The sequence below is a fragment of the Myxine glutinosa genome, chromosome 5 (genome assembly GCF_964187855.1).
Source record: "Myxine glutinosa chromosome 5, kmMyxGlut1.1, whole genome shotgun sequence".
In the NCBI taxonomy this organism is placed as follows: Eukaryota; Metazoa; Chordata; class Myxini; order Myxiniformes; family Myxinidae; genus Myxine; species Myxine glutinosa.
Window position 1 is genome coordinate 170055940 of NC_136265.1, and position 19117 is coordinate 170075056.

Genomic DNA, 19117 nt, shown 5'->3' on the forward strand with positions numbered 1-19117 from the left:
GTCTGTCTGTTTGTTTGTCACCGGCCTACAGGTCACAATTCTAAACCGATCGTCACAAAACTTTACCAAGTTGTAGAGGTCGTCCCAATTGAGAAGCCTATTGATTTTGAGGTCAAAGTCAAAGGTCATCTGGAGGTCAAATTTTTAAAATCGCCATTTCAAATCCGATTCACTTGAAAATTGAATAGCATTTGTATATTGAGTCAGTTGATGGTGTTGGGCTGGCGGCTAGGGTGCTGGCTTAGGATCCTAGGATCCTGGGTTCGAATCCCGGTCAATCGCTGAATTAACGCCAGGGGGGTTGACTCAGCCTGCTCATCCTTCCGAGGTCGGCAAATTGAGTACCAGTTCACTGGTAATTCCCTGCTTGTCGTTAAAGGCGGCAAAAAGGGTTGGCGTCAGGAAGGGCATCCGGCCGTAAAACATTGCTTCCAAAAGGGGACCGAAAAACAACAACAACCACAGTTCCCGAAAAAGGCCAACCCCCGCTTGCGGGGAAAAATGGCCTCTAAAGGTGGTTTTTATTTGTATATTGAGTCACTAAATTGGGAAATGAACTATTTTTGAGGTCAAAAGGTCAAATTTTAAAAATCATAAATTTTCATCTAAGAAGCCATCAATTCTCACCCGATTGACTTGAAAATTGAACCGCATTTGCATATCGAGTCACGAAATTGGGAAACATACTATTTTTGAGGTCAAAAGGTCAAAGGTCAACTCAAGGTCAAACTTCCAAAATCATCACTTTTCATCTGAAAACCGTCAATTTTCATCCGATTGACTTGAAAATTGAACAGCATTTGCACATTGAGTCACTAAATAGGGAAACCAACTATTTTTTAGGTCAACGGTCAACTCAAGGTCAACCTTCCAAAATCATCATTTTTCATCTGAAAATCATCAAGGTTTCTTTCTATTGACCCGAGCTTTGATCAAGATTGTCATTTTTAATCTTGATGAAATGGACAATTTTCTGTATCAATGGAATTTTTTTTTCTTGGGGAGGGGGGGGGGCGGATTTTGCAAGTATCATGCTCCGCATGACGTCTTCTTGTTTATTTCATTTTTGTTTTCAATAATCATAATAAGTTCCCCTTCCCCCAGGATGGGGAAAATTAAACATTGTAATTCTTTTTCCCCTTCTACTCCGCTGACCTCTCAACCAAGCCCGGAGTGTGCTCAGTTACCAGGTTTCTTGTACAGCGCTCGCCAAGCGGCTTAAGCACTCAAACAAGCACTCCATTAGAAACCGTTAATACGGAACAGCTAGCTTGGCAAGCGATAGCGAGCTGCTTGGTAACTGAACACACCTGCTTGGTAACATTCTTCTCTGTTTCCAGGTAATCCTGTATGGCCTTGATGGGACTCTGGGGTAGCTATTCTAACACTTGGAGAACATCAGCTGTAACTTACTTCTCCAAATACTGATTTTATAGGATCTTGAGATCGAGAACCTGTCGCACCGTTAAATAACACCAGGTGGGTTGACTCAGCCTGTCATCCTTCCCATTGGTCGCCAAAATGAGTACCAGCTTGCTGGAAACATGGGGGCACTGCATCATCGAAACGATGATGATGACGACCTCCCAACCCTACCCTGCCTCACCCCTAAACCCACCCCTTCTCCCCCCTTCCTCGTGTAATGTCGTCATCCTGTAATACACATATTACTCTCCCGCAGCGTCGTTCCACTGATTAATGAATGACTGAGCTCATACATTCATCACAGCAGGATGAGGACGAATATATCGAGGTCATGCATTTGTCATATACACATGTAAATGGGAATTACAAAAACATCTGCGATCAGCGGACCATGGACAAATGACTCCCAGCATCAGTTCTTATTCTTTTTCCTCTTCTTCTTCTACCGTGTGTGCTCAAACATCACGACCTCGATCAAAGGAGGCGCAAGGCGCCCCTCCCTTCATATAAGGGATCGTTTCTCTGTATACAACTTTAACATGGGGACTGAAAAGACGTTTCTCGGATTCCACTGGACGAAATCGGCTGCAAATTTCAGAATAAAATGCTTTGTACGTTGAGGTAATATCTATCTATAATTCCAGTAATCTCTGTCTGTCTGTACGTTTGTCTGTGACCGCTGTTTCTCGACAACCACGGGTCCGATATACTTTTAACTTGCCAGGTATATTGCTGGGGACCCGAGGATGTGCCTTTTCAAGGTTTCATATTAATCGGACAATTACTTACCGAGCTATGTCCAAAAAACGATTCAACCAATCAGAGAGCAGCGAACGATCGCGTGTGCCGGCGTTGCGAATGGACCAAACCATTCCATGTAAATAGAGGGGGGGGTTCTGTGGTCGTTGCGAATGGACGAAACCATTTCATGTAAATAGAGGGGGGGGATTGTCACTGTACTCGCAAGCCGTTCGCCGTTCGCTTTGGCGTTGCGAATGGACCAAACCATTTCATGTAAATAGAGGGGGGGGATATAATTTTAGATAGATATATAGTACGGGCATATATATAGTACGGGCATGCCCTAGTGTTCCAAATTTCAGCAACGTCTGTTTCCACATTCGTGAGTTTTATTAAGAAAACCCTCGAAATCACGTTGTTGGCTGTCTGTGCGTCCGTCCATCCACTCAAAATGTGTTGGTGCTTATATCTCAAGGTCTAGTGCTTATATCTCAAGGGCGAAACATTGAAACAGGCTGAAACTTGGAATATACATCGACCAATAGGTCTACTCAATGGCTTTCAAAACACATTCCACCTAAGTTCCATAGTTTTTGCTTTAAAAAAAAAAAAATATATATATATATATTGTTGCGGATATGGGATTTGCATCCATCCATATCCGCTTGTAAATATTCCCCTATTTCCTCAATACTTCCCAACTATCCCCAATCCCCCATTCCCTAGTCCCATTTTCTGTAAACAACACTCTGTAGACCCGACCTCCCCCTATTTCCCCCATTAAATGTCGTGCCCAGGTTCACCGCATCTCATGTAAGACAACTATAGGACATCTTGCTAGTTATTCTTAGTCTATGTCAGTTAAGGACTCGTTTCCATTAATTCTGACCCTTCGTTGCACCAGAATGTGATTGTATGGCACCGTTAGGAAGTTTAGGACCTCCCAATACCTCCCCGCAGCTCTTCCTCACGGTTCAGCAACAACAACAACAACAACAACAGCACGGCGGCGGCATGCACAGGGAGTGCGCGTCCTCACTCCGGCTTGGTTGGTAGGGGGTGTTGGGAGGGCATGAGGCCTTCCCAGCGAGCCGCCATCGAACATGTGCTCGACGGGGTTACCACATAGGGGCTCCCTGTCAGCTCCTCGTCAAGGGCGGAGCCCGGTAACCCCCGCACCCAATGGGAGCGGCGGACCGGTCCCATCTGGGGCGGAGCCAACCAGCCGAGGGCGTGTCACTCCCCGCTGAGCATGCGCAGGAAGAGGGAGGTGACGTCAGATGCGCGCTGAGCTTGGAGAAAGAAAGACGCCACCCCCGAGCGCTGTGAGGCCTCCCTGCATCTCTTGGACCGTGCTTGATCCTGTCCCCGAGCCAAGGTGCACCTTGTGCTATCGAACTACCTGTCCTTCCCTGCCATCAATCCCTGTGTAAGTCAGCCTTGTTCGGTTTGTCTGTGGTCTGTCTGGGCTAAGATAAGACTGTAATTAAGTGCCCATCTCTTCTGTGTCTTTACCTCACTACCTTGTAATCTACCCCTTTTCTCCCCCACTGTAATTATATCCTCCTCCGGAGGTCTTGAGAACTGTACCCCTTGCGTCGTTTCATTTATCCCAGTCGTTGTGTCCTTTCCATCATTGATTTAGCATAGCGCGATTTGGTCAACGTTTGGGTGGAATCGGGGTCTAGTCGGGGAATAACTGTTAGGTCGCGGTAATACACCACCGCTCGGTCGAAATAACATCTAACCGCGATCCGTAACAATTGGTGTCGAGGAGTGAGATTCGAGGCCCGAACCAAATTTAAAAAAAAAAAAACATCTAGGAAAAAATTTGGTCAAAATTATAAAGACACCGAAATTTGATTTTGTTTTACAAAAAACCCGAATTTTGAAAGTCGCGCTATGGCAGATCAAGACGGCTGGGTTCCGGTAGAGGAGAGTGAGGCAGGGTCGATCCAGGACCAAATTGAGGGACATGAGGAGAGCGAAGCAGTGAGGGCGGCAGGTTCGCAAGATGGCGCTCTCGCGCACGAGGTTGCGGGCGCGCAAAATGGCGCCTCGCACATGGCTACGGCGGCCGCACCCGCTGCACAAGTGGGAGGGATGGCCCAAATGCAGGCCCTCATGGAGCAATTTATGGTACAAATGCAGGCGTCCCTCAACCTGCAGAAGGACGAGATGAGGGCTAATAGTCAGCAATTGGGGAATCGGATGGATGCTCAGAGTGAGCAAATGAGGGCTGATAGTGAGCGAATGGGGGGCAAAATGGGAGAAATGGGGGAACGGTTAGAACAAAGGATGGGGGCCCAGATCGGAGGGTTAGGGAGTAGAATAGAGGGATTAGACAATAGATTAGGGAAAATACAGGAGGGGTTAACGGGGGTAGAAAACAGAATGGCCGCTCAAGAGAATCAAATGGAAGGGATGAAAAAGGGGTTAGAGGGGTTAGAAAACAGTATGGAAGGCAAATTGAGGGACATGAGGGACCAAGCGGAAAGGGAAGTTAAAAAAATGGGGCAGCAGATAGAGGGGGTCAGAATGGGGGTAGAAACTAAATTGGATGCTCACAGGGAGGAAATGGAGCAGATGAGGGTGGCATCTGGGCAGGAGATGCAAGTGATGGGAGAAGAGATCAGAAGAGGTGTGAGTGAGGAGGTCGGAGGAGTGCGCGAGGAGGTGAGGCACTGTAAGGAGCGCATGGAGAAGGAGGTGAGAAAGGGGACTGTAAAATTGCAAGGTGGTATAGAGGAGTTGACGCTGGGAGTAGAACAACTGACAGTGGGACAAAAGGAGTTGGGGGACCAGGTAAAGAAGAACACAGCGGTAATAGAGGGTTTAAAATCGACACAGAAGGAGATGAAAAAGGACGTAGGGATAATTAAAAAAGAGTGTCAGACGGTACATGAGGACCTGACGAGGAAAATGAACAAGGTGGTAGAGGTGATGGAGGTTAAAGAGCGGGAGGTGCGGGAGCATATAGAAAAAAATAAGGTGGAGTTAGAGGAAGAACTTAAGGGGGCGCACGAGGAGATGAAGGAGGTGAAGCAGAAATTAGAAGAAGTGGAAGAAGGGGTGAGCGAAATTAAGAAGCGACGGAGAGAGGATAAGAAAGAGATAAAGGAGGAAGTAAAAGAATTGGTCCAAAGTCTGTGTTCGGATCGTGATGATGTGCTCATTAACCGGATGAGGGATTCGCAGGTGATGGAGGAGAAGCAAAGAGAAAGAGGACCCGGTGTAAGTGGTGACCAATATGGTCGTGCGTATGATGCGCCAGGTGATTTAATAAGCTTGGGGGTCGAGATAGACCCGGATGTTCGTGAGAGGCCAAGAGTGAGGTGTATGGCTGGTCCGGAGGGTATGGAACAAGGGTGCGAGCGAGAGGGTCCGGTGATGGGAGAGGTGCGAGGTGTGAGTGAGCAAGGTTGTGGTGGTATGGAATGGGTAGCGGGTTGCGGAAGTGTGACCCATGCATCGACACCAACAGGGGTAGTTTTTAGAGGGACAGGGGAGGCACGGGAGCCCCTTGGGGGTAATGTACTGTGGGGGCCCGGCCGGTTCGGCCCCGCGCTGACCCCGCAAGGGGCGACGCACGGGGTCCGGCAGGCGGGCAATGACTCACATACGAGGTGGTCCCACAAGGTCCCACTCGCGCCGTATGATGGTGGGTAAGGGTGGCATCCCTGCCACCCTTCCCATGATTGGGGGCAAATGCGCTATAGATTATGGGGTGTATGGCAGTGAAAACTAGCCCGGGTGGGTTAGGATATTGTGTGTAGGGATCTAGCGAAGATGACATTAGGTAACGTTAAGGTTTAGATAGTGTTACATATTTATGTGAATGTATGTAAATTACCATTCAGGTTGCTTATCCGTGTGTATTATACTAAGGGTTGTTGTGATGGGAGGGTCAGGAGCCCTTCGGAACCAGTGGCCGGAAACGGAAGTGGCCGGAAACGGAAAAAGAAAAGACACGAGGAGAGAAAAGGAGGGGATTCTTCTTCCTCGCCCCGCTCCGACAAAAGGTGGAAGCGACCTTGCGCTGCGTGGAAAACGCGCCGTTTCGAAACGTCTGGCGAGAGGAGTTACCTGGGCGGTAAATACCTTTTGACACGTCCAGTCACCGTGAGTTCGTGCACGAAACCAAGCGTCCGGGACAGTTTGCCCCGTCTACAAAGACGCGTACGGGTCCGCACGTTGGGCCTCACTCACGTCGGAAGCCGCGCTGGGTTTTGCCCCGTCTACAAAGACGCGTACGGGTCCGCACGTTGGGCCTCACTCGCGTCGGAAGCCGCGCTGGGTTTTTGCCCGTCTACAAGGACGCGTAAGGGTCGCACTTGGGGCCTCGCGCACGTTGGACGCCGCGCTGGGTTTGCCCCGTGGCTTGGCAAGGAGGTGCGCTGCAGCCGCGGCCCCAGTACGAGACTGCACGTTGGGAGCACGTCCGCCCGGGGTTCGTCCAACCGCCCGTGTGCGGAGAGAAGAGACATTGACCACGGAGGGAGTCAGGAGTGGGGCTCACGTGAGGAATGTATAAGATTAAGATGGCCATCTTAGAGTTTGTGTAGATGAGTTCACATGGTTGTAATATTGATTGTGCCTGGTTGTGTCTTTGAAAGTGTTTGGTATCATTACCATTGGAAATATATACTTGCACATCAGTTGTCTCCTGGGTGAAATTCCTATGTCTAGTAGGAAGACTAGGTCCCCCTGCACCCCCCGGAGATATACTTCTAATCAGTGTTTCTAGATTGGAAAAAATGTGTAGAAAATGACTAGCTATGGCCCCAAGCTGAAAAAATGTCCCACATACCATTTTTATGCAAATTACTGCTGCAAATTTTATGCAAAATTATGCAAATTTTATGCAAATTTTTGATGAGGAGTAGAGTTGAGGGGTCTTTGAGGGCTTCATCGAGGTGCTCTCGGTTGCAAGACTGGGTCATTCTGAGAAGCACAGCAGGGTCAGAGATCATGATGTTCTCCTCCTCAGTGAATCTCTCCATCAACAGCCTCTCCATTGCCTCACACACTGTTTTGAGGCAAAAGAGGGACTTTGCGTAGGCCTTTCCACTGAGAACACCTTTGAGAGATCCACTTGTTACTAGTTGTGCCTCAAAGAGAATCTCTGCATATCCAGAACCACGCATCTTGTGTCCAGTGAGCATCCCGATGTAGTTCATGGATGTGTGGAAGGGTCCAATCGTTACTACATGACTAGCAAATTCATTTGGCCAGCGCCAGATGATGGGAAGGGCTTTCATGCAGACACCCAGATCAAATGTATTCAGGACCCATCTCTGACCCACCTCAGCAGTTGCTGCCTCGGAACGCTTCAGTAGCTCACGAACAACTGCGTTGTCTGTGATCGGTTGGTGGATAGGCGTGCAGTAGTCGACTGTTGATTTGCTGGGTGGGGGAGAACCAGTTGCAGAGGTGAAACCCCCTAGCCCAGGCACAGGCTGCAGGCCATTGCCATGCCATGCAGGCACCAGGCACAGACCGATCACAGACAACGCAGTTGTTCGTGAGCTACTGAAGCGTTCCGAGGCAGCAACTGCTGAGGTGGGTCAGAGATGGGTCCTGAATACATTTGATCTGGGTGTCTGCATGAAAGCCCTTCCCATCATCTGGCGCTGGCCAAATGAATTTGCTAGTCATGTAGTAACGATTGGACCCTTCCACACATCCATGAACTACATCGGGATGCTCACTGGACACAAGATGCGTGGTTCTGGATATGCAGAGATTCTCTTTGAGGCACAACTAGTAACAAGTGGATCTCTCAAAGGTGTTCTCAGTGGAAAGGCCTACGCAAAGTCCCTCTTTTGCCTCAAAACAGTGTGTGAGGCAATGGAGAGGCTGTTGATGGAGAGATTCACTGAGGAGGAGAACATCATGATCTCTGACCCTGCTGTGCTTCTCAGAATGACCCAGTCTTGCAACCGAGAGCACCTCGATGAAGCCCTCAAAGACCCCTCAACTCTACTCCTCATCAAAAATTTGCATAAAATTTGCATAATTTTGCATAAAATTTGCAGCAGTAATTTGCATAAAAATGGTATGTGGGACATTTTTTCAGCTTGGGGCCATAGCTAGTCATTTTCTACACATTTTTTCCAATCTAGAAACACTGATTAGAAGTATATCTCCGGGGGGTGCAGGGGGACCTAGTCTTCCTACTAGACTATATGGATTGCGTGGCGAAGGCACCTATATAATACTATTTGCTGGCGAAGGTCCTCTCACGGTCCGGGGGTCACCGAGACCTGGTATGCACTGAGGGGACCACGTAACAGAATTGGGGGCTCGTCCAAATTACGATTTGCGGTTTCGCAATTGGGTCTACGTCCGGGATCTAAAAGTGTATAAAATAATAAAATAATAATATTTTTGGTAATTAAAATTTATTAATTAATTATTAATTGGTAATATTTTTTTTTGAGAAATTGGGGAAAGTCTTGGGGTGAAGGTTAACAGGTGTTAACGATAGGCACCATGGCGTTTGTGGCACAGAACTTTGGGGTAACCCCGAGTGAGGCACAGTTCCGAGCGTTGCTAAAGTCGGATCTCTTGAAATTGGCCAAACATTTTAACTTGGAGGTCCGAACTAATTTGAGGAAGGCAGAGTTGCAGGCCACGGTGATACAATCTATGGTGGGATTAGGAACATGGGACGAGTTAGCCTGGGAGTGGCTACCCGAAGAACCAGAAGACGTGGAGCTCCGGAAACTGGAGTTGCAATTACGGAGCCAGGAACGGATCAAAGAAGAAGAAAGGAAAGCAGAAGAGAGAAGAGAAGAGAAGCAAGCAGAGGAAAGGAGAGTGGAACGAGAACTCCAGGAAAGGTTAAAAGAAGAAGAAAGGAAAGCAGAAGAGAGGAGAGAAGAGAAACAAGCAGAGGAAAGGAGAGTGGAACGAGAACTCCAGGAAAGGTTAGCAGAAGAAGAAAGGAAAGCAGAAAAGGAAAGAGCAGAAGAAGAAAGGAAAGCAGAAAAGGAAAGAGCAGAAGAAGAAAGGAAAGCAGAGGAGAGGAGAGAAGAGAAACAAGCAGAAGAAAGGATGAAAACAAGGGAACTCGAAGCAGAGGAGAGAAAAGCGGAAAGGGAATTAAAGGGACGTGACATGGAGCTTCAGCAAGAAATCAAATTCAAGGAGCTGGAGTTAATGAGAGAACGGGGAGAGGCACCACCCTTGCTGACGGGGTCGACACCTAACCAGAAAACCTGGGATGTGGGCAGACATGTGAGGCTGGTTCCACCGTTCAGTGAAAAGGAAGTCGCGAAATTCTTCCCACACTTTGAGAAAGTGGCTCGACAATTAAACTGGCCGGAGGAGGCCTGGACCATACTCGTACAAAGTGTGCTGGTGGGGAAAGCTCAGGAAATTTATTCGGCGCTACCAATGGACCAATGTGCAGATTATGAGGTACTGAAGAAGCACATCCTCAAGGCCTATGAGTTGGTTCCGGAAGCTTACAGGCAAAAATTCAGGAATGCCAGGAAGAGGGAGAGTGAGACCCATGTGGAGTTTGCCAGAGTGAAAGAAAACATGTTTGATCGGTGGTGTGAGTCAAAAGGAGTCGGGAAAGACTTCGAGACATTGCGGGACTTGATCCTGGTGGAGGAATTCCAGCAGTGTGTCCACGAGGACATCAAAGTGTACCTGCAGGAAAAGAAGGTACCGAAGTTGTGGGACGCAGCCACCATGGCAGATGATTATGCCTTAACCCACCGAATAGGGGTCCACGAACCTAACTCCTCGCCTAGATCTCCGCAGGGGAGGTGGGGAACAGCAGGTGCGGAGAACGACCATACATGGCGGCGGCCTCGAGAGGATTATGGGGACAACTATGATACCCCACCGGTTCGAAATCGGAGGGATGAGGGCCCAAGACAAACTTATAGTTCGGGGGGCCCGAGGCAGACCACGAGTTTTTCCTCCGGGCCTACTTGCGCTTTTTGCAAGAAACCTGGACACTTGATGTCCAGTTGTTACCGCAGGAAAAGCGAAGACCCAGAGCGGAGTCCGACTACTACGACTCCAAACGCAATGGCCATTGTGAGAAATCGCCATCAAAAGGGTTACCAACCCTTTATTTCAGAGGGGTTTGTGTCACGGGATGGAGCCTCGACTAACCGGAAACCGGTTAGGATATTGAGGGACACAGGGGCACATCAATCTTTAATGCTTGAAGGCATTTTGCCATGGTCCGAGGAGACGGCAACGGGGGATAGTGTTCGTTTACAGGGGATCGGGGGCGGTGTTAGTGCTCCCCTTCATGTCATCCATTTGGAGTCCGATTTGGTGTCAGGACCGGTCACCGTCGGTTTACAAGCCACGCTTCCTGTAGAGGGTGTATCTGTGGTTATTGGGAATGATTTGGCCGGGGGTCAAGTTTATGGTAACCTGAGGGTTGGTAAAGAGCCCAGCAGGGAAAATAACGCCACACCAGCTCGGGATGGCGACAAAAGTGCCAAGTTATTTGTAGGGGGACTGAACTTCAAAACAGAGGAAGAAGTTCTGACCTCTGTCTTCAACAGATATGGGCCGCTGGTGGAAGTGCGGTTGGTAAGAGACTGGGAAACGCAACAGTCAAGAGGGTTCGGCTTTGTCACGTTTGCCAGCACAAAAGACGCCAGAGAGGCAGAGAAGAATTGGAATGGCAAGGATTTGGAGGGTCGGACCATAACAGTAGGGAAGGCATTTCGTAGGCGTCGAGAGGTCTACAGGAGAGGACAACTGGGCGGTAGTTTTGGTGGTGGCCGAGAAGGAGACCGCTATTCATGGGACTACAGGGACCAGTGGTCCCACCATAATTATTAGGGAAGTTCTGAAAAGTTGAAGCACTGAAGGTGGCGGAGCCGCCGAGCCAAGATTCCTACACGAATTAACCGTGAACGCCGTTCCTAAAGGCGTCCAGGCAGGGAACTTTTATGCACGGACTAACCGTGAACTCCACGTTCCTCAAGGCGCCCATGTAGAGAACTTTCCTGCACGGACTAACCGTGAACTCCGCGTTCCTAAAGGCATCCATGTAGTGAATACTCGGCTTGGCCTCCCGGAAAAAGTGCTATCGAGTGGCCTAACTTTGGATCTTGGATCAACCCCTTAACCTTCATTCCCAAGAAACTGACGGTCAAAGTCAGAGGGTCATGAGAGGGAGTTTGATTTGGCAGGGACAATGTCGTTGTTGGTACTTAGTCCAGAGGGAGTAATCTGGAGGGTTGAGTGATCTGGTTTGTTTCTCCAAATTGGCCGGCAAAGAAAGTTTTCGCTGGGTTCAAACTTTCTTTCTTGAAGGGGGGGAGTGTTACATATTTATGTGAATGTATGTAAATTACCATTCAGGTTGCTTATCCGTGTGTATTATACTAAGGGTTGTTGTGATGGGAGGGTCAGGAGCCCTTCGGAACCAGTGGCCGGAAACGGAAGTGGCCGGAAACGGAAAAAGAAAAGACACGAGGAGAGAAAAGGAGGGGATTCTTCTTCCTCGCCCCGCTCCGACAAAAGGTGGAAGCGACCTTGCGCTGCGTGGAAAACGCGCCGTTTCGAAACGTCTGGCGAGAGGAGTTACCTGGGCGGTAAATACCTTTTGACACGTCCAGTCACCGTGAGTTCGTGCACGAAACCAAGCGTCCGGGACAGTTTGCCCCGTCTACAAAGACGCGTACGGGTCCGCACGTTGGGCCTCACTCACGTCGGAAGCCGCGCTGGGTTTTGCCCCGTCTACAAAGACGCGTACGGGTCCGCACGTTGGGCCTCACTCGCGTCGGAAGCCGCGCTGGGTTTTTGCCCGTCTACAAGGACGCGTAAGGGTCGCACTTGGGGCCTCGCGCACGTTGGACGCCGCGCTGGGTTTGCCCCGTGGCTTGGCAAGGAGGTGCGCTGCAGCCGCGGCCCCAGTACGAGACTGCACGTTGGGAGCACGTCCGCCCGGGGTTCGTCCAACCGCCCGTGTGCGGAGAGAAGAGACATTGACCACGGAGGGAGTCAGGAGTGGGGCTCACGTGAGGAATGTATAAGATTAAGATGGCCATCTTAGAGTTTGTGTAGATGAGTTCACATGGTTGTAATATTGATTGTGCCTGGTTGTGTCTTTGAAAGTGTTTGGTATCATTACCATTGGAAATATATACTTGCACATCAGTTGTCTCCTGGGTGAAATTCCTATGGATTGCGTGGCGAAGGCGCCTATATAATACTATTTGCTGGCGAAGGTCCTCTCACGGTCCGGGGGTCACCGAGACCTGGTATGCACTGAGGGGACCACGTAACAATAGTGACTGATACCTGTAGTGGGGACGTAGTAGCTTCGTGTTTGATAATGACGTGGGAGCGCTGAGTGTAAGGGAAGACGGAGGAGCGCGAGTTTTAGAAGGGAGTAGACAGAGTAGATGATGCAGTGTGAATGGAAGTTCTGGTGAGCAGCTTCAAATGAGGCATCGGTGAGGCAATGCTCCGAGGTGTGTGTGAGTGTACAAGTGATGAATGAGAGAGCATTGCGGATGAGTGTCATGGTGAGTAGTGAGTGTTGTGGATCAGCGCAAATGCGCTTGGGGGAGAGAAGGGTGCAGGCGGCACCAAGTATGAGAGCACAGGTGTGCAAGTACAGGTGTGTGGAATACATGGAGTATTGGAATGAGTGGTGTGGAGAGAGTTGGAGTAAGTGGTACGGAGTGGTGTGCATGGTGCGAAGGTGTGGATGGAGGAAGAGTGGACCCCTTTTCACGAGTACCCGGGGAGGGTAGTTTAAAGAATAGTTAGAAGGTATAGGTAAATTGTGGTTGGATATTGGCATTGGTGGTGCGGATGCAGAATGGTATTGTGGATGGGTGCATTGGTGTGGTGAAATTGGCTGGTCGTGTGGCCTGTTAGTATGAGTGTGAATGGTTGGGCACTCCGCCACTGTTAGATGTCGGCCAGGTGAGGCCGCAGGTGGGCTCTGGGAGCCGTTAGTGTCAGTGGGTGCCTGAGGATCCCGGGTGTGGATCGGGCAGCCCGTGCCAGAGAGGGCACTGAGGGGGTGAGAGTGCGAGAGGGCCTTCCCCAGTTAGTTAGGTTAGGGTGAGGAGCAGGTGAGCTCGGTAGGCAACAACAGTGGTGGAGGTGTGCAGGTGGGCGGACCAGCTGGGAGCGTCACACGACCCAGCCACCGAAATTGTGCGGGGGCACCGAGTGATGAATCAGGGGAGTGAGACCCCAACTTGAGAAGCACCACAGTTTGGTCAATGGGAATTGGTTTTTAGAACCCATAGTGTAAGTTGGCCAATGGATTGGCAGGGAAAGACCCCGGGTAATGTAAAGTTGTTAAAGTCATTTAGGAAATAGTTAGGATTGATGAACCTGTCGCACCATACGCAGCCACTTACGTGAGGTGGTGATGATGACTCCACACCTGTGTTCCTTTGTTCTGTGTTGCAGGAAACGAGAATTGCTGTGTGGATTTGTGAGACGCATCACGACGTGGATGAGACATTGGGGTGATTCCATCTCTCCCTCCTTAGGAGGGACTGATGATGAATTGGGGATGGCAAATTTTGATGTTGAGTTGGAGATGGCAAATTTTGATGAGAGTTGGAAATGGCAAATTTGATTGGTTAGGAGGGAGAGAAGACGAATTTGGTTTATGGGAGGAACGGGGAAGACAGTAGGGACGTTTGTTGATGTGTAAAGTAGATGTTTATGGGTAGTGTTGTGTTTTGTGGATACAGTAAGGGGTAAGGGAGGGGCAATGTAGGTTACCTGGTGGGGGGGGGGGGCGTACGGTAGGAACGTACCTGTCTCACCTGGTTCCCATGTGCCCCCAGTGTGCATTACCTTGAATTGCGTGCACTTTTGCACCCTTACCACCTTACTCACTTGTCTTCTTTTGTCTCCCACCTCCGAGGATCTGGCTTTGGGGCAGAGAGAGAGGAGAGAGAGGTGCTGGCTCCGCAGTTGTGGGCCTGTACTTCCGCTGCTTGCTGCCTGGATCGATACACCATATGGACCGCAATTTTTGTGGCCGCCCACAATGGACCGCAGTTCTTTTGCGGTCAAGCACCACCCGTGGATGGACCTCTGGGTCAACGTGGCACCTATGCCATACAGGTGAACCACTTTTAGTTGGCCCCCCTGACGGCCACAATTTAGAAATGGACGCGGTTGGCGCCTTTCTTTATTTCTAAAGAAGCCAGAAGGCCAAGTGCACTCCATGAAGGCAAGACCAGCGGCAGAACATCGGCCGGCTGCGACACCACCGGTGACCATGGACACTTGATTGTGCATTTATTATTGAACACTTTATTGGTGCACCGGATGGTGCTGACTGTGCATAATGGGGTGGTGCTTTTGGTGCTTGGACGGGGTGCTCTGCACATTATTAAAGGCCGTAGGGCCACAGGGCACTCGTGGGTTGGTGTATCGATGCTGGCATGCGTGCTCTCTCTCTCTATGCATAACATCTGCATGTGTTCCTCAAAGAACAGGTCCTGGATCGTAGTGTAAATATCAGTCTTGTATAAATGATGCTCCCTACCGGCTGTATGTTTAGTTTGAGGATGCTTTCCGCGATTCGGTTATCCTGTGGGTGTGTTTCTGTTAGGAGAAGGGTGCAACGTCGCAGGGGGACATATTTACTCATTTGTGAACATCTGTAAAACTGTCGCACTCAGGGTTGAGTTAATAGTAGAGGGAACTACATCTGAGTGCCACACTAACGTAGGTAAAAATTTATCGGGTCGGGACGCCCCGAGGTAGAGAAGGGTGCAATGTTGCGGATATGGGATTTGCATCCATCCATATCCGCTTGTAAATATTCCCCTATTTCCTCAATACTTCCCAACTATCCCCAATCCCCCATTCCCTAGTCCCATTTTCTGTAAACAACACTCTGTAGACCCGACCTCCCCCTATTTCCCCCATTAAATGTCGTGCCCAGGTTCACCGCATCTCATGTAAGACAACTATAGGACATCTTGCTAGTTATTCTTAGTGTATGTCAGTTAAGGACTCGTTTCCATTAATTCTGACCCTTCGTTGCACCAGAATGTGATTGTATGGCACCGTTAGGAAGTTTAGGACCTCCCAATACCTCCCCGCAGCTCTTCCTCATGGTTCAGCAACAACAACAACAGCACGGCGGCGGCATGCACAGGGAGTGCGCGTCCTCACTCCGGCTTGGTTGGTAGGGGGTGTTGGGAGGGCATGAGGCCTTCCCAGCGAGCCGCCATCGAACATGTGCTCGACGGGGTTACCACATAGGGGCTCCCTGTCAGCTCCTCGTCAAGGGCGGAGCCCGGTAACCCCCGCACCCAATGGGAGCGGCGGACCGGTCCCATCTGGGGCGGAGCCAACCAGCCGAGGGCGTGTCACTCCCCGCTGAGCATGCGCAGGAAGAGGGAGGTGACGTCAGATGCGCGCTGAGCTTGGAGAAAGAAAGACGCCACCTCCGAGCGCTGTGAGGCCTCCCTGCATCTCTTGGACCGTGCTTGATCCTGTCCCCGAGCCAAGGTGCACCTTGTGCTATCGAACTACCTGTCCTTCCCTGCCATCAATCCCTGTGTAAGTCAGCCTTGTTCGGTTTGTCTGTGGTCTGTCTGGGCTAAGATAAGACTGTAATTAAGTGCCCATCTCTTCTGTGTCTTTACCTCACTACCTTGTAATCTACCCCTTTTCTCCCCCACTGTAATTATATCCTCCTCCGGAGGTCTTGAGAACTGTACCCCTTGCGTCGTTTCATTTATCCCAGTCGTTGTGTCCTTTCCATCATTGATTTAGCATAGCGCGATTTGGTCAACGTTTGGGTGGAATCGGGGTCTAGTCGGGGAATAACTGTTAGGTCGCGGTAATACACCACCGCTCGGTCGAAATAACATCTAACCACGATCCGTAACAATATATATATATATATATATATATATATATATATATATTGTTGTGGATATGAGAATTGTGTTTTTTTATTGTGTAGTAAATGGTAAAATATCACCCTCCTTCCTCCAGTTGTGTATAAAGGTCAAAAGGGCGTCCCTTAGTTAGGTCATATACAATCACGTTAGCCAATCATAGATTTCCTCCTTGTTGGTAGTTTATTTCCTTATTACCTTCGCAAAAGCGGAAGGTTATGTTTTGATCGCTGTGTATTTATTTGTATGTCTGTGTGTGTGTGTGTATGTTATTCGCATAACTCAAAAAGTATTCAACCGATTCGCATGAAATTTGGTGGGATGATAGGTTATTATCCGGGACACATTTGATTAGATTTTGGGAGCAATAGGGTCAAAGGTCAAGGTCAAGGTCACGAAAAGGTCAAAATCGTATTTTTACCATAGCGCGGTCAATTTTTATCCAATTGGCATGCAACTAATGCCAAAATGTTCAGAATTCAATGCCCGATCTTGTGATATACGACATGACCCAGTGAAGACATTACCCTTGTTAGCGGTTGGGGGTCAAAGGTCAGGGGGGTCACGACCTTGCAAAATGTGCGTTTTTTGTCATAACTCGGTCAATTCTTATCCGATTTGCATGAAATCAGCACCAAACTGTTCACTGTTCTGTTCCCTACACTCCCATGCCAAGTACAGAACAGTAGCTGCGGCGAAGGTATGCGCTCTACCGAGTGCCCGTTCTAGTTCTATGTAGGTTAAGGCTGTGTCTTCCATTAATTAATACTCAATTGCACCGAATTCAAATAGATAGATCCCCTTCCATTCCCATTCCCAAAGCCTCGATTGCCAACTGCATTTTCCGCCATTACGGCGTGGTCAGCTCGGGGAAGAAGGGCGTGCCCGCCCATCGTCATCAAGGGTGGAGCCAGAGAGCCCGTGCCCACCAATCGGCACTGCGGAGAGCGACCCGATGGGCGTTTCCAAAAGGCCGGCGGCTTGATCGCCACACACCTCATAAAAGGGGGTTGGGAGGGACTGCTTAGGCAGATGAGTGAGGAGTCCACCACAGTTGAGTCCACCGCAGTTGAGTCCACCGCAGCTGAGTCCACCGCAGCTGAGTCCACCGCAGCTGAGTCCACCGCAGCTGAGTCCACCGCAGCTGAGTCCACCGCAGTTGAGTTGAGCTTTGACGGCAGTTTCGACCCGCTGCCCGCAACGCCGCCGTGCGAACCAGATTGACGGGGGTCGGCAGCCGCTCACCTCGAGCCTTGCCATTTACACGAACAGGACCCGCATCCTTCCAGCTCTGTGGACCACCTGGACCATCCTCTCCTTCCAGCCAATCGCTCCTGCCTTCATTCCCCATTCGTGTGAGTCTGTCTTTGTTTGTTCTGTCCTGGATTAAGTAAGACTGTTTATAGGTAAGCTAATTTGCACTGTGTTTCTTCTTCTTCTGTTTTTATTTTATTATTCTTCCGCCTCCTTGGTTGCTTTCAATTGTGTAAATAGTAAATAAATCATATTTGTATTTCTTACCCTTTGCCTTTCTTTCCTCTACATCCGTCGTTGTTGTCTTTTCCCCATTGAATACCTGTGGCACGATTTGGCCAACGTTTGAGAATCGGGTCTAGTCATTGTTAACAGTTCGTGCCACGGCTGCCATCCGCTCGGCAAAGTAACATCTTATCCGCGGTCGCGAACGGGGCTGTGCACCGGCCTTTCCGGAGGTCGCGGTGCAGCTTCAGGGACCACGTCGGTCAGTAACAAACGAGGGGACTAATCCCCCCTCAAAGGGGAACCATAGGCCGACGTTGGGTTCCGCAACAATATATATACTGTATAGATATATATATAGATATATATATATATATATATATATATATATATATATATATATATATATATATTGTTGCGGTTCTGAAAGTGTACATATTGGAGTAATAAAGGTTAAAGGTTCTGCCCCCATAGTTAGTCCACGAGCAACACATAGGTCACCTTAGAACGTTAGTTATTTCTTAGTATATGTGAGATAAGGCCATTTCCAATAGTTATCATCTGCGTTGTGTAAAACAAATAAGAGTAGGTCCCGTTGCATTGTGCCTCCACCCTCCAAATTCCACCTCGTTGGGCAGAATCCATCCCGCGCCCCATTTGACAACTCGCAGTTTGTTACGCTTGGGATGCTCGCAGTTTGGGATGCTCGCAGTTGTTACGCTTTGGCTGCCAGCAGCGTTTGCTGCTCTTGGTGTGCTGGTTTGCTGGAACTAGCCCAGCCACGAGGTAAGACCCAAAAAGGGGGTGGAGCGGCAGCGAGGCTGAGATCGGATCGGCAGCAGGAGGGACGTTAAGGGCCACCCGCTAATCAGGGCTGAGGCGACATCGCTTGACAGGGTGTGGCTAGAGGTTCGAGAGGGTTGGCTGAAGCGGCGCTATATAACCGCGAGCGCAAAGCCCTCTGGAGGACTTGGACTTGGTTGGAGCGCATTGCATTATTGGTTACAAGGACTTGAGTATGAGAAGGGAGAGGCACTCGTGAGGTCGCAGGACTTGAGTTATGAGGAGAGACGCGCTGTGACAAGTATTGAGAAGGGAGAGGTCTGAAGGACTGACGCAACTGCAATCATTGTGCAAGGTCGATTGGGAAAGGCGTCTTGGTGACATCATCGTGAAAGCATTGCTGGAGCGGCGCATTGCAGAGGACTTGTGGAAGTGGCGCATTGTATCGAACTACACCGGGAGCACGTAGAAGGCGCCGGTGCAGCTATTACGTACGCCAGTGTAATCGCCCAGCTTACCGATCCCCCCCACGTAATTGTCCGATCCGCGCCACCAACATGCGGAGATCTTGCCTGCCGTCTACCATCTTCATCGCCTTCGTGGTACGAGTCGGGGACCGGAGCGAGCTGTGGACACCATCGGTGGACCCTCAACCCGACCATCTACAACCCCTGTGTGAGTCTGAGTCTGAGTGTGAATGGGCCCGTGTCCAAGGATAAGTTAAAACTGTTGTAAGGCTGCCCTGTGTATCTGCTTCTTCTTCTTCACTGTACATTGCTTCTTCTTCTTCTTCCTTGTACAAA